We start from the raw sequence: 17,112 nt of genomic DNA, 5'->3' as shown, positions 1-17,112 counted from the left end.
ATGCTTGGAAGTAAGAAAGAAAGGAGGAATATTAAAACTCTGGCTACAACTGAGAGTCTTAATAAAAATATGTTTTTTAATGAATATAATTAAAGCCTGTCTTTGGTTGGGAGTTGAATTTAGTCCTTGACCTCAAAATGCACAACAAGCAGATTAAACTTAGACTCCATAATCATCCTTTTCTGCCCCAAACTTTTGAGAATACAGAACAAACACTATTAAAATTCAAGCCCTATACATTATGGATGAAATTTTAATATGTAAAAGTTCTTGAGAAAGAGCCACAAATAAATATAACCAATAAGTGGTAATTACATCCATTTTCTTCAAAGACAAATTATTTTTGTGAGACATAAAACTTGCTCAAGGTAACTGTGCTTAAATAAGACTAAATGATTTCAAACAATTCATTCTGGCATTATATAGGGTGATAATGAGGGAAGCTGAATACTTATTTTTCTCAAAATAAGAGAAATGTCCAACAGTAAACAGATAGCAAAAAGAGATTCCATAAACACAGGCAGCAGCAGATGCTACCATAGCATCAGATAAAAACACAGAATTTTTTTCTTTTTCTACTCATATCATCTAGAGCTATAAAAAATAAATAAGCATGTGAATATGCAACTTGCTGATATACTTATTTTAAACTGAACTTTAATTGTTTATAAATCAAGGTTTTTACTTGACCAGCATAAATGGTGGGATTTTTATTCCCTATTTTTGGCAATGAACTTGGTTGTGTACAAGAAAATGCACAAATCAAATACCATTATTATTTTTTTCTTCTTTCTTCAATTTGTCATTTTATTAGTAGCCTCAATTTAATGACGAAGAGTTTCACTGATTTCCTCTACAAGCCTTAATCAGCATGCAAGTAAAAATAAATGCTTTATGTGCTAATTCTATGCCATTACCCAGAACGCTTTCTCAGCTCTCAACTACTTCTTGTTATGATTAGCATCTACGTTATTGCTAAGTAATGGAGTGTCTTTTAGTTTGTAAAGAGCACTTTAGAAATTAAGAAACTAGAAGTACAAAGGACATTTTGAGGCTTTAAATCTCTTTATGCATATAAAAAACTTGTCTTCTCTAAAATATAGGGGAAGGAAATATGATCATGATTAAAAGAGAATTTTGCTTTTTTCAGTAGGACTGAAAGTTATATAGCTATGTAGCTCAGGAGAAGTTATGTGCAATGTGAGGGACTAAAACTGGCAAAGATTTTGCCTGAAATTAAGATTGATACGGTCCTCTATAAAATTCTCTTGTTATATATTATATAGCATCCTGATTTTAATTGAATTACACTCCTCAGACCACAGGATGTTTTCTTATTCTTCAGATCACAGTTAAAAGAAAACTTTCTAACTTTTAAGATTACAGAATATCTATGTTGTTTACCCTTATTCCTTCAGTTCTATATATCTTTGGTACATCAGTCTATCAAAACTTTGCATTCCCACGACAAATAAACAGAGAGTTTTGTGACTTATTTTAAATTTTTCTTTGTCTTAACATATATTTAAGTAAAAGCCTACATTGACAGTAAGTAACTATATAGGCTAATTTCAAGAAAATTAAAATCTAGACAGGATATCAACACATGCAAAGTAGTATTTTATGATTATGTTTTAAATGGAGGGGAGCAGTGAAACACCAAGACTAAAGTGTTTTTGTTTGGTTGGTTCCTTGTTCTGGTTGCAGAAAATGGAAGATCATTTGTGAATGGAGACAAACCTTCTCAAAAATGAGGACTGCTTGGGAGACTCCTGAAAGACACAATGGCTGTTCATTTTCTAGGGAAGATTGGTTATACTTGGTGAGGAGAAGTAGGTAATCAACTTGTTGAGGTCCCGAAAGAATACACCATACTCCTGGTAGAGCGAGGGAAGCAGGAAACAAAGAGGTTTTGGTGGAAAACTTTGAATTCCGATCCCTGTACAGGGAGACATTAGGGACTGTCAGATGCCAGATGCAGGTGCTGAGGCAAACACAGAAAATGAGTCCAGAAATGCATGTCAGATTATTCTCAATCAAGTTAGACTGTTTAGGATTATCCCTGGAAATCACGATAGAAAACAGGAAGTTTCTCTAATTGGTCTTTGGTGCTAGGGGAGTGAGAAGCCCTAAGCGCTGGGGGCAGGCCCGTGGGGACAGTGCATGGACTGTGGGGACAGGAGGTCATACGTAGCTGTAAGGGCTGTAGAGATCTGAAAAGGATTGTGTGTGTGTGTGTGTGGGAGCATTCAAATCCATGGTTATATGGAAAAGGGATGTAAATTGTTCTTGTTGTATGGGATTCACATAGACAAACGGACAGTTTATGCCCTAGCACAAGTAGCCCTTCAATCATCAAGCTTCTTAAGAGAATCACATTTTCAAGTCTTCTCAGAAAACCTTTTCTCTCCATGAGTGCTTTCAGTTACAATAATCTTTGCATAAAATGATGGTAGAGGTAATTCTGAGAATTTTGAACACACCAGAAGGAAGAAGGTCTTCAAAAAGATCATCTAAAACGTGTACTATGTAAATACAAGACATGGATTTCAAAATTCTTTACACTAAAATAAACTTATACTTTAGTTTTTATTTTTCTATGAATTTTTTGAAGTCACCTCATGCATATCTCACCTACAAGTCTAATTTTTTAAAGAAAAGTTTAATTTAACTTTATTTATTTTAATTTGATCAGAGAGGGACAGAGAGAGAGAGAGAGAGAAGGAGAGAGAGAGAAAGTGAGAAAGAAAGCTTCCAGGTCCAGGACTCAAACTGCCGTTGGTTATGTGGGAGCCCAGCGCCCTAAACCACCGTACTACCTGCTGGTCCCTGAAGTCTAATATTTTAAGCAGTCTAATATTTTAAGCAGTCTATTTTGTTTTCTACTATGATAACTACAAGTAATTACAGGTGAAATATCTGCTTATTATATTTTGTCAATTTATGCACTCGTTCGATAATTTTTCACTAATTAGACAATTTATCAACATGTATTCACCTTGGACTGGCCTTATAGTGCAACAGTTAAGAGCTGTGTGTAGGAAGCTACATCCCATGTTACCAGCCATGGTTTAAATTCTGGCTACAGAGAATTAAAAATTGCATGGAGCACATGTGCATGTATGTCCCAAATCCTGACAGTGCAGAGAGAGGAAAAGGATTGCTGTTTGACCACAATTGACTGGGTGGTGATTTCTCTCTCACTCTCTTTCTCTCTCTGGCGAGAGCACATGGGATAAAAAATACACACACACACGCACACACACACACATACACACACACACACATATATTTTGTATACACACACACGTTGTTTTTTTTCACCAAATCCTTAGTTCCTAGTTTGTATCAGGTGTTTCACTAGCTCTATGCATATGACAATAAAAAGGCATGTCTTTTTTATTAAATTAAGAAAAAGACATGCCTTTTTATCTATAGGATAAATAAAATTAAGATATTGTGATATTTTGGTATATGAATACATGTCAAATGACTAAATGAACCTAAAAGTACGTCTATCCTCTCTGCTTACCATTTTTGGGCAGAGGGGTAAAAACACCTAAAATATGTCCTTTTGGGGATGGGGCAGTTCCATGGATTATTGGTTAATGTAGCGGGATCTCACATGGTGTAGTATAAGGTGTTAAAATAATAACTAAGTGTAACATCTAATGTTTATTACGCTTTTCACATTTTACTTTTGCATTTGTTGCACTGTTTAGGCACTTTCTTTCTTTCTTTCTTGTTTTTAATTACCAGAGAGTACAAGCACCAGTCAGAAGGGGGAGTGGAGAAAGCACCCACTCAGCTGGGCATGATCACATAATGATCCTTTCTCTTCTACTTCTGCATCCTATCAGGTTGGAGGGAACACACACACACATGTTCCTGGCATGTTTTTCAAGTTTCCAGAGCCAGGATTGTGAACTATCATTTGGCCATGTGGGATCTGCCTTCCTTAGCCACTAGGCTACAGGACTGACCCTTGGCATTTTGTGCACAAATGGACAGTAAACATTTTGTGGAAAATGGAATTAAAACACAAGTTTATTTTGGCAGAAAAATCAAAATTCATGCAGAGGCTTTTCATAATATGTATTATCCATGAATGTTTTAAAAACTCGTGTTGTATCACTTTATCCTCACAGCAACCCCATGAGCTAGGTACAAAACCCGTTATAAAAATAGCTAAATTAGAGGTTTGGGAGGTTAAGAGAATTGCTTAAGAATATCTAACTAGAAAATGTTAGAGCCTTTACTGAGATTCATTTCTCTCTAACCCCAATTTCCATTTTCCTTGATGCTAAGAGAATGAACAGACCTTGCTTTATTCACTTAAAATAAACATCCATGAAAAAGAAATACCATTAAATAATGTCCAATCATTCTAACACAATAATATATAATAATATATATTTATTTTTTTACCTAGTCATTATATAATAATATATATTTATTTTTTTACATAGTCATTAATATTATGCATACATATGTATGCATTTTTTAATTTTACTGTATACAAATTTACTGTAGTCTGTGTTGAATAAATTTTAACTTACCTTTCTGTTATGTATCTCCCAAATTCCAAATATAATTTTCTCAGTTTTTAAGATATAATAACTTTAGTCAAAGTAAAATGTTTAAAGCTCTAAAATGTGTGTTTATATTATGCTGCAAATATACATCTTATCTTGTCAAGATAATGTTTCTTCGGGACCAGCAGTTAGCATAATGGCTATGTTGCTGGACTCCCATGTAGTCGACCGCAGTTCGCGTCCCAGACCCGGTGGTTTTAACTCATGACAGGGGTGAGTGCCTGGCGTGTGCCCAAGATCCCGAGAAGAGAATGAAGGAGAAGGGATTGCGTCGTGGCCACCCCCCTGGGGGGTTATTTCTCACTTTCTGTCTCTCTGTCTCTTTCTGTCTGGCTGGCAAGTGCACGCGCCCTATAGCAAAAACCTCTCAAAAAAAAAAGATAATGTTTCTTCTATGTCAGTATGAAAAAGCAACTCTTTCACCAGCTGGTGGTATGGTGATAAATGTGGCTGGACCCCACAAGACCAACTGCGCAGTTTGAATCCCAGACTCAGCAAATGGAAAACCACACCAGGCATGTGTGCATGCATACCCAAAAATCCTGAAAAGAAAAATGGGGGAAAAGGGATTGTGGTGTGGGAGTCCCTTACGGGAGATACCTTCTCACTTTCTCTCTCTGTCCCTCTTTGATGAGCACACACATCCTCTAGTAGAAAAATTTAAAATAAAATAAAAAGCAGCATATTTTAATCATATTTATTTTAGTCAATAAATTAAGACCTGTATTTCTGTATAATTCTCACATCCACAAATACTTACAATAGATTCTTCAGAAAATGAGCCTTATTCCTTTTGTACTTGCAACGAAATTATTTCTACTATAATTTTATAGATTGTGAATTTTGTCTTAGAATTGTAAACTTAGAAAATGTAGTGAAAACCATAGAAATAGTTGGTCTCCTTATTGAAAGGCAGGTTTTTCATCTCTAAAATGCATATCATCTCCCTCTGACATAAGATAGTTAATTCACATGGGTTCTTCTTTCTTATATTCCTTTTAGATGTTTCCATGGTCCTTTACATCTCTATAATTATTCACTTAGTATTGCATATGCATTTGGACTAACTTTATAAATGAGTAAGGCTGTTTACACCTAAAAGTATTATTTTTTTACTTGTTATTACAAGCTTTGTTTGGGCTATAACTATACAAGATATATTGTGGAAAAAAGAAAAATAAGACCCTGTCAGTGTAAGACCACTAAATATCTTGTGATAAAGGGGAGGAAAGACACAATTCTTATTTTTGCCATGCTTATAATAGGACTTTAACTGAATATGAGATTAATAACATTAAGAAAATGAAATGCAAGGCATTAAGAAATTAGAGATCACTCAATTATACCTTTTGAAGTGGAATGAGTTTTTATGAAATTAATGAGCTACTTGCATCAATGTCGATCAGTTTACACATTTCCCATCTCTTCTGTGGTTCTACTTCTCTGTGTTCTCTACTTCATGAATTCTTCATGATTAAGTGCTCTGCTCTTTCTTCAGTATTTCAGATAAGAAGTCAACATTTTAGAAATTATATAGCATAAACTCAAAGAAAAGTTAAGTTTGGCTGTCAGAATGAAGAGAGGAGCTATAAAGTATTGTTAAAAACTTTTGACATTGGCTCCCTTTTTCAAAATTTGTGTTTGTAATCTATCAATCAATTCAAACCACAATTAGCAATGTACTTCTTCCTCTCTTCAGACTGAGGAAGACAATAACCTTGCAGAAGAATTTAACTGAGTTCTTGCAAGTGGAAATGGAACACATTTGTCAGGTCTTGGTACAGTAAAGAGAGCCATGATGAAAAGCATATGGATCAGGCCATTTGGTGTAGTGTTTAAGGATTGGACTCTCATACGACTGACTATAGTTAGTTTATGTGCGTGCTCAAAATCCCAAGAGAATGGAGGAGAAGAGATTGCAGTAAGGTAGTTTCTTACCTTCCTACTCTCAGTCTCTCTCCAGTGAGTGCATGTGCTTTATGGCAAAAGGAAAAGAAAGCATATGGATTAGCATGGATGTGCATGGATGCTAACTTTTTTTTTATTATTATCATCATAATCTTCTTTATATTACATTGGATTGGATTACATATAACTTTACAGTGTATTACATTGTTTTTTCAAAAGGGAATGCCGTGCATCCTGTGCAAATAAAGAGTACAGGTGGAAAGTAGATGATGTCCTGCCTAATAATGCGAAGTATTAACTCCATAGAAGACAGCCTGGCAAGCTATGGAACAACTAGAAAAATAGTCTTTTTTTTTTTTTTTTTGGAGAGATTTTCACTGTAGGGCGCGTGCGCTCGCCAGACAGACAGAGAGAGACATAGAGACAGAAAGCGAGAAATCACCCCCCAGGGGGGATGGTCACGCCGCAATCCCTTCTCCTCCATTCTCCTCTCAGGATCTTGGGCATGCACGCACAAGCGCCCGGCATGAGTTTTAAGCCACCGGGTCCGGGACACGAACCGCAGTCGACTACGTGGGAGTCCAGCGACATAGCCATTACGCTAACTGCTGGTTCCCAAAAATAGTCTTTTTCTTAGAGAACTTAACGGCAGTCTGTCTGAGAGCTCTAGTTTGTTATTACTCTGACAGAAGTGGGGATGTGTGTGTGTGTATGTGTATCTTACTTAAGTTGTGAACTGAGAAAATAGAAAAATCATGTTGGTACATAACCAAATCTCTCCAATGAAATAAGAAAGAGCATAGACCTGGAATTCTCTAACCCTGGGAATGTCTAATGGTCTGTTCTGTGAACCACCTATAGAACTTCTTACTGAGACCCCAGGATATGTTTTATTATTTGTAGAGGTCAAATTTGAAAAAACTAAATTCCTGGGGAAGTAGAAATAAACTGTGTGTCCATATCAACTACATGGGCAGGTGTTAAGTTTTCCCAAAAGTTTAATGGATATTTTGCAATCAAAGTTTAGAAGAAAAAGACATTTTTATAGAGAGAGAAAAGCTTAAAACAGAGCATTGAACTTGGGAACTGAGGACATAGAATAGAGAATAATTTCAGAACACCACTATCTAAAAAATGAGCTCATTAGGTTCTTTCCTTTGGACTATGTGAAAAATCTTATTTAGCATAAAGTTCTAGATTGTATACATTATGTTCATTAATTAGCCAAACATGGATTCAAGTGCGATATCATATTTAGACATCCGTAGAGATGCAAAAATGAAGAAATTAAGAGAACCATGGCATAGCAACACTTTTACTGCTCTGTTCAACGGAAACGTCACCCAAGAGTACGCCATGTCTGATACTCTCAGGTGCTCACCATCATGAACTTCATTATCAGTCCTGCTCCAGCGAGGGAGACTTGGGAAAACTAACAGTGAGGTGGAGCTAGCCCATGAAAAAAATGTAACACATTCTCTTTTGATAAAATATACTTTAGGGCATGATGGGGTTCCTGGAATCTATTTAACTTCTCTGAACTTTTCATTTTGCCATTTGTGTTTTGCTTGTTCTTACTTAATTTAAACAAATAATGTGAAGTAATATATGAGATAAAGATCCATAAATTAGGAGAAGATCTATAAATACAAGGCATAATTATGAAAAAAATATATATAAAATTAATGGCAGCATTGTTAATTCATAGACTTAATGGAAAGCATTTTAATATAAAGCGATTTACTCCTGGAACCACAGTGCCACCTAAAGACTCCATACCAGAACTATGAAACAATAATTTTGTAATCTTGAGTTTTTGTTTTGAGGGGATTTTGGTTTGGTTTTGATTTTGGCTTTTGGTTTTTAGTTTTGATTTTCTAGCTGTCTATATTGTGTCAACATATGTTGATATTTTATTGGCACTATTCCATCACAGAATGCTCTGTAGTGGTTCCAGAATTAAAATAATTTTAGAATGTAAATTTTTCATCAAAGAATTCAAAGGGGTTTTAAGACCTAAAAGCAACAAGGCCAGCAAACAGAAGAGACGTAACCTTTATTGAATAACTATTCATTAGATGGTTCTCCACATGTAACAAGAATGACATTTTCAGGAAGCTTCAACAACCGCATCCTTATTAATTGAATGAATATACTCTATACTAAGAAAACCCCAGAAGAATATATTTATATAACTTTCTTAGAATAAAGGAAATAAAGGAGACTGATTTCATACATTTTTAAGAAATGGGTTTGGGTCTTTAGTCATTATTTCCCAAGAAATGGGTTTGGGTCTTTAGTCATTATTTTCCAAGGAACAATACAGTTTGTATCTTTACAAGTTGGGGTGATAAAAATCAGCAAATATAAAGATCAGCCTTAACATAAACACAGATGGTGAAAGATAATAAATCAAACACATTTATTATAGCTAAAGAAATATAACTATAGAAGTACAATTAGCAAAGTCACTCGAAACTCTGCTTAACATTTTTAGTAAAGGCTCCTATTTTTGTTAGCTTCTTCAGTCAGATATTTTGATTTATGGTGTTATGTGTCCTCTATCATTTTACCCTAGAAAAGTTGAAATGGGACATACTCTATTAGGTGAATAGTTCCTACCAAAACTATTCTTTTTTTTTTTTTGGAGAGGTTTTTGCTATAGGGCACAGAGGGCTCGCCAGACAGACAGAGAGAGACATAGAGACAGAAAGCGAGAAATCACCCCCCAGGGGGGATGGTCATGCCGCAATCCCTTCTCCATTCTCCTCTCGGGATCTTGGACACACACGCACACATGCCTGGTATGAGTTTTAAGCCACTGGGTCAGGGATGCGAACCGCAGTCGACTACGTGGGAATCCAGTGACATAGCCATTACGCTAACTGCTGGTTCCCCCAAAACTATTCTTAATGAATCCTTAAAGAAGTCAAGAAGAAACTGAAGCATAAGTCTTCTTAGTGTAGAATCTCCCTGGTACACAATATAAACCTTGGCAAGATTGTGAGAAGCAGAGATTCTACATAAAGTTTAGAATTGGGAGGAAAAATGCCAACTTCATAACTTTTTCTCTGTCTGTGAGTGATTATGTCATTCTAAACATTCATTGAGTTATCTGTGGGTGTGTAGTTAGACAACTTGAAGTCTAGAGATTCAGATATAAGTTATCTCTTTAATTCTTTCAAAATCAGACACATGACAAAGCTGACTAACAGGCTTATAGCAGGGACAGCAACTGACATTGTGGTTAGGTGTTGGACACTCCCAAATGGCTGACTATGATTCGAGTCCTGGACCTGGTAGCATGCTTTCTCACTTTCTCTCTCTCTCTCTCTCTCTTTCTCTTTCTAGTCAAATTAAAAATAAATAAATGAATAAATAAAATTAAATTAATATAATTCTGTAAAAAAATAGGCTTATAGTAAATGTTTGTGGTATAAATAAATATATTGTAGAATCTACAAATCAGTTCTATCACTGCAATGGCTGACAAGTATGCATAATACTAGAGAATTTTACAATCAATTACAATTATATCTAGAATTATCTGTTTTTAATCTGTAGTAAAAAAGGCATTCAGTTCAGTTATCTTCCATATGAGAACATGTTTTTATATCAAAAAAAGCAACAGCTCCATCTACTTTCTGTATTTCTATAGTCATGAACAAAGTAATGGGAATAAAACTGTGTTGTTTCTGGTTCTTTGGTAGTATTGTAAAGTAAATCACTTAACTGTAATTTAAAAGCTAACTTAGGTGTTGATAAGGCTTAATCTTGAATAAAGATGTTATTTAGAGAGATTATTTCTCTTACATCAAGAAATCAGTCAGCTACATAAAATATATAATAATACATTAGATAATGTATATTTTTGTAAGCTATGAGGATATAATTTTTTAAAATTTATTTTGTTTTATCTATTCATTCATTTATCTTTTAATTTGACCAGAGAGAGATAGAGGGTGAGAATGAGAGAGAGAGGAAGTGAGAAAGCAAGCCACCAGATTCAGGACTCAAACCCTGATCGGCCATGTGGGAGTGTCCAGCACCTTAACCACCACGCCACCTGCTGGTCCTCAAGGATATAATTTTTATCACACAAGACGAATATAGGAGACTATGATCTTTATCCTTAATAAAATAAGAGAGACATTACATACCTATTACAAACTAAAAATATTCAAAGTACTTCATAGTAACCCTTTTATGGTCTTTGAGCAAAGATTGAAGAGTTGAACTGAGATGGTATAAATGCATAGAAGATAAAATATAATAGATGTCACATTTAAAATTATTAGAATATACTAGAAGAATTTATAAAGCTAAAAGAGTGTCTAAAAGCTAATATTTGAGTCTTAATTTATAAATTTTGATAAAATTAAAAATACACTCCTAAGCTGCAAAACATAAAATCTCAAGTTTAAAAATTATTAGTAACTATATAAAATAGATTCTACTTCAATATTCTTAAAATGTTAGCAACAAGGTAGGCCATTATAAAATTTTTTATGAGTAAATATAAATGCACAATATACATGAGTGTATATACAGAAAGTATGTTCTCACACTGAAGGTAACTCTGGACTGTGAATCGCGACTGATAAAAATGGAAAGAACATAGTCAAAGTCGAAGTAAATGATAAATGAAAAAATGGAAGTCCGTATTAGGAGCTAGTAGTTAAGACCTGGGCACCAAACATGGCATTTGGAGGAAATCTTCAAAGTACAAAGTTTCTCAATGGTACGTTTCTCTGCCTTGTTTTAAAAAGTCTCTCCAATGCTCATCAGTCATTCTTAGCTCTCAGCTCTGAAGAGAAGGTGTGGCCATTACCTACACTCCAGCTGATTCGCATTTTGACAGAATGACAAGCAAATTGGCTAAGAACCAAACTTGCTAAGAACCTCTTGAAATTAACCTACTGTAAAATTTTTTATGAGTAAATATAAATGCACAATATACATGAGTGTATATACAGAAAGTATGTTCTCACACTGAAGGTAACTCTGGACTGTGAATCGCGACTGATAAAAATGGAAAGAACATAGTCAAAGTCGAAGTAAATGATAAATGAAAAAATGGAAGTCCGTATTAGGAGCTAGTAGTTAAGACCTGGGCACCAAACATGGCATTTGGAGGAAATCTTCAAAGTACAAAGTTTCTCAATGGTACGTTTCTCTGCCTTGTTTTAAAAAGTCTCTCCAATGCTCATCAGTCATTCTTAGCTCTCAGCTCTGAAGAGAAGGTGTGGCCATTACCTACACTCCAGCTGATTCGCATTTTGACAGAATGACAAGCAAATTGGCTAAGAACCAAACTTGCTAAGAACCTCTTGAAATTAACCTACTGTGGCCTAATTGACACACTTAAAAAAAAAAAAAAAGAACAAGAGAACTAACAACAAATGAAAACCTAATGAGGCACAGCTTAAAGATAGTCTAATAAACATGTGGGAGAATCCATCTTTCCTAAAGAAAACTCTAGGAATTTTATAATCCTAAATTGTTCAGCAATGCTCCTTCATCCAGCAGCATGATTTCCTCAGATTATAAAGCAGCAGGAGACTAAAAAAATGTACCTATAAATTTAGGCAGAGCACAACTGCTTGAATTTTGTACATAGTTGCAAAGTGTTTATAAATTTTTATTGACTCTTTCATTAGCCTTTAGTACTCAGTTTTCTACTTCTTGTGGATATATTATTACCAAAGGTACTAGCCTACATGACAGCGAAATCTAATTAGAATGTATCACATTTGGTTGTCACTTTTTCTACCTGAAACTCATCATGCCTCCATGAGCAGACATGGGCTAAACCCTGAAGAGAGTTTACAAATTCATCATAGGCGAGTCCCAGAGGTGTGACCAAGTCTAGGGTGAAAAAATAATTATCAGATATGCACTCTCAAATCCCTTGGCTATAAAGATAACAAAATCTTGTTTAGCCAAAAAGCCTGGGGAATAGAACATTCTGATTAAATTTATTTTCTGCTAAAATTATGATAAACCCATAAACATTTTATTTATTATTTTAATAAGGAATACAAACTGAGTTACTAAGAATGATGTTACAATTACTAAGAACAGTAATTGTAAAATATTCATGCTTCTTGTGCTTTCAAAGGTGTAAGTTTTTTGAAGGTAATACATGTTACATCTGTATAGATCTAGAGACGATCATCAAAGTAGAGAATATACCAAATATCATCTATTCAATGTTAGATATAAATAAATTTAAGGCAATATATCAGTACTTCCTAAATATGACCAGCAACATATACTCAGGAAACAAGAGGAAAATGGGGTGGCCAACCATTGGAAATAATCATAGACGGATATTTTAACAGGTGTTAAAAACCTTCTAAGTGAAAATGGAGTCATCCCTCGATTAGATGGAAGTACACCAAATAAAACTGCTTTCTTAGTGGCTGAGCATTCAATAAGAAAAGCATAGTGAATGATAGTTATAGAGATCAATCTTCGTTGAAAAGGCTGTAACTTGACGAAGAAAAATCCTCCAGAAAGAAAGATCAAATGAAACTCCTGAATTTTTAAACATGTCAAGTGTATGCTAGAGATTAGAATAAATCAGTTCTTTATTTTCCTCTACCTCCCTATCAAGTTTTAGCAGAAAATGTACTTTGAGTTTATAGATTTCAAAGATTTCCAAGTTAAGCCATATCCAGTTGAAACATCAGCTTTCTGTACTTTTAGTCACCAATAAAATAGAATGTTTCAAGTCTTCATTGTCATGATGTTTCCTGTCAAAGACAGGATAATGGCTTCTTAGACCACATGAATTGACCATAGACCAGTTTTCTAAATGGAAAAATTAAAAAGAGTCCTGGTGGCCACTTTTATCAGAGTATCACCTATAGTACACTGTCTGATTTTTTTCCTAGAATATTATTACATGTGTAAAACTGAAAAACATCGCCAAATATTGAATAGTACTAATTCATCATGTATGATATGCATTACTAACATTGTTCTGAGGTGTGGCAGTTAAGGGTCTCTTTAGAGAGAGTGTTTGATCCTCCTACAGATTATTGCTTTAGGTACAAATTTATAAAGCTTATCCCTAAACTTCCAAAGTAATCTTGAAAATTCCGATGCTCCAAGGACATTAGTACAGACTTTGCACTTGAGAAATACCTCAGAGTACCTTGTGACATTAGGTCACCAAATCCATCTGACTTGGCAATATGTATGAATTAAATTTACAGAAATGATAGCTATTGCTGTACTCGGCTTCCATGGCATGTGCTGAGTTTGTACTAACAGCCATAAATCAGTAAGTTAAAAGAGAGAGAGAGAGCGAGAAAAGAAAAGAGGCCATCTGCTCCTGTATTTTTAATTGTGTTCCTCAGACATGACCTCCACTTTTACCATGGTAATTCTTCAAATTGTTTTATATATCATAAGTCTGGAAAAAAAATGTATGGATTTCTGTATTGTCCAATCTGGTTACTTTAAGAATTTTTATAATCTAATAGTGCCTTGTCTTAAAGTCTCTATGCCTAAAAGTCTTTGACCAATGTAACACAGAAGATGAGGGTCTTAAAATTTGAATTCATTAGAAAAAGTTTTGTTTATTCCTCTGTAATAATAAGATAGATTTAACTCAACACAAATATATAGTACACATTATTTTAAGATCTAGGCTTAAAAAGTTTTTTTTTTAAAGTTTTAAAAGGTTTTTAAAAAAACCTTTTTATAAGAAAGATTTCTATAGATCATTGAATTGACCTATTCTTTGTACTGCATTGCATAAGTAATTAATTCATCACTGACTCATGTGGATTTATACAAGATGTCTTACCTTTGTGTCAGCTGCAAAAACACCAAATTTTATGATACAGTTCTTTATAGAACTGATGGGTTCAGCTTCATAATCAGTGCAAAGACATCCAGGTTTTGCTTCTGCTGTCTATCTGTTCATTTACCTTCCACACTCAGTATGAAAACTGGCTGGAGCCCAACAATTTATGACTCAAATTGCCTCTGAGTATAAGCAGATAGTCTTCACCAAGGAATGCAAAACTTTGTAAAATGAATTTTTTAGGGAAAGACTTGACTCTCTCCTGAAGACTCAGCCCCTATTTGATGCAGGTCTGTCAGTTACTCTCTACATTTTTGTTAAAGACAACAAACAATATTGTTTGCCTTACGAAAATGTTCATCCCACGCAAATTGCTGCTTTCTAAAATGCATCAGGTCACAAGGGAGATTCCAATTTTATGTCATCCTGGGATATGAAATCAATGCTAAAAGGAGCGGGTTGATCCAAATTATTAAACTATGGTTCCTTTAAAGTCAATTGGTCAAGTGCTGAGAACATGAGGAAAATTTCTCTCAGTCCACCAGAGCCACAAAAAATAAAGAGGAAATAATATCTACTAGGAAATATTAATACATAGTGACAAGAATTTTAGTGTATGAAGTTGACTTCTATCTGAGAAGCTAGGAAGTGGATGGTGCAGCTCTCAGACATTTTCCAATGTTTGAATATTCACATTGGCTGCGATTCTTAGTAAATACATCAACAAAGGATGTGCAAAGAGGACAATATGTGAATATTTATGTGGAACACCAACATAGAACTGGAAACTGATCTAGAATTTTAGTTATTAAAAACAATGCATCAACAACAAAAATAAATTAGAGAAGAGCAGAGAAAGAAACACATTAGCAAAGTGAAAATTAGAGGAGAGCAGGAAAAGAAAAACATCAGCGAAGTGATGGTTGTGCAGCAGTAGTGCAATACTCCACAATGCTGAAACCATACGGAAAACCAGAGCTTAGTTCCCAGGCTGTCCTGCAGCTAGTACACTAGAGTATACTAGGCACTTGTGTGTGCCAGTGACCCTAATTGTCTGGTAATGCTGGGGTAAGACTGGGACATGAGAACCATTGAGGTAGTTACCCTTTCCTCAATAAATGGTAAACTTAAAAAAAAAAAAAAGAAACAATGTAAAGCAGAAGATTGTGGAAGCCCTCTCAACTGATGTCAACAAAAAAGAAAAAAAAAACTTCCTCATGCCTATAATATTCATCCCAAAATAGTGATCAGATAGGCTAATTAATGCATTGTGTATTTTAAAATTTCATTTAAAAATATTAACTTTTAAAACATAAATACATGTCCTGTTATATTACATGTTTAAATTATTTGTATTTAGTATCTATCTTAATATTTTGATTCTTTTGATGTTTTCTTTATTGATTGTCTAAATCAAGAAAAAAAGTTTTAGATGTTAATGAAATATATTGCCACTATACATCAATTTATACTTTTATTACATTAGATTATGGTTACCATATATTAGTTTTATAGAAGTATCTGAAACTTGTAGAATACCCCTTTCAGAAAAAGGACTATTTATGATTATACTCATTCATTATTTTAAAAATATTATCAAAGAATAACATATTTGAATATTTTTAAAAAGCATCTGGGATTTCTCATTTCTAAGTCTTGGAGGCTGAAATTTGTCAGCAATATGACAACATTACCTAAAGGCAAACAGGAGTTCCATGACCTATTGAGATGACAGAGTGTTCTCTTGGATTTCTTTCTCAATGTATATAGTTTATGTGGATCAAAATATTTTCCAGTTGTAATTAAAACTTACTCTCACAAAATAGACACCAATGTTTAAAAAGTCCTCCAAAGAAACCATAAAATATGGCCAATACTGATAAAAATCTAGCTTGCACACATAAGAAGTGGTAGAGGATGCAAGACAACACCTCCATAAGAGCCCTTTGTCAGTCTTACTATGCTGTGGTCTTTGAATGTGTGAAAGTAAATAAATAAAAACTGAGAGAAAAACAGAAGAATCATTAGATTAAGAAATGAAATGTTACCAATAAGGATTAAACTGAAAAAGAAACTTTAAAATGCAGCAAACATACGGTCGATAGATTTTCCCAGCCCAGACACGGGTATAACTGGACCAGACACTGGTATAACTGGACCAGGGACAGCCTCATGCAGGAATAAGAACCTGGAACTAGAAGAGAGAGCAGAGCATCTGTGCTTGTGGAGAAATTCACTGCTAGCGGGAAGAAAGGAGGCATGTGACGCATAACCAATTGACTTTTCCCAAATGGATAAATCTGACAAATCGTTACACTTCGAATTTCTATGGATGAAGTGAAAGGAAGGGTGAGAGAATTCAGAACTGCGCTCGTGAATTCCTTGAATTGAAAGAACCTTTCTTTTCTTTCATATTTTAGTTTGAAACTGCACTCCTTAGAAAGAGACAGGGAGAGCTAGAGAGAGAGGGAAAGTGAGAAATTATCCCCAGGGGGATGGTCACACTACAGTCCCTTCTCTCCCACTGTAGGTCATGCACTCAAACACACCCTATGTGTTTTTCAAGCTGCAGGGTTCAGAACTTCGACTGTACAGTTGGCTATATGGGATCCAGTTGCCTTAACCTGCACACCACCTATTGCCCCCAAGTAATCAGTAGTGTTTTAACAATTGCAATTGGACAAGGAGCAGAAAGGATACAGTTGCTAATACCCACTCATGACTAAACTGGTTATAATTTTGAAGAATATAACTATTGATAGATGACTTCAACTCATTAAGTAGTGATTC

At 34.6% G+C, this 17,112-nt stretch overlaps 1 pseudogene; it reads right to left on the bottom strand.

Annotated features, from left to right (window-relative positions):
• LOC102471259 (isocitrate dehydrogenase [NAD] subunit beta, mitochondrial-like) overlaps positions 1 to 6,392 on the bottom strand; it is a 38,755-nt pseudogene extending 32,363 nt beyond the window's left edge.
• Between the last annotated feature and the right edge of the window lie 10,720 nt (positions 6,393 to 17,112).

The sequence above is a fragment of the Tupaia chinensis genome, unplaced genomic scaffold (genome assembly GCF_000334495.1).
Source record: "Tupaia chinensis unplaced genomic scaffold, TupChi_1.0 Scaffold000282_1, whole genome shotgun sequence".
Taxonomy (NCBI): Eukaryota; Metazoa; Chordata; class Mammalia; order Scandentia; family Tupaiidae; genus Tupaia; species Tupaia belangeri.
The sequence above is the reverse complement of the archived record's forward strand: the minus strand, read 5'-3'. Positions and strand labels throughout refer to the sequence as shown.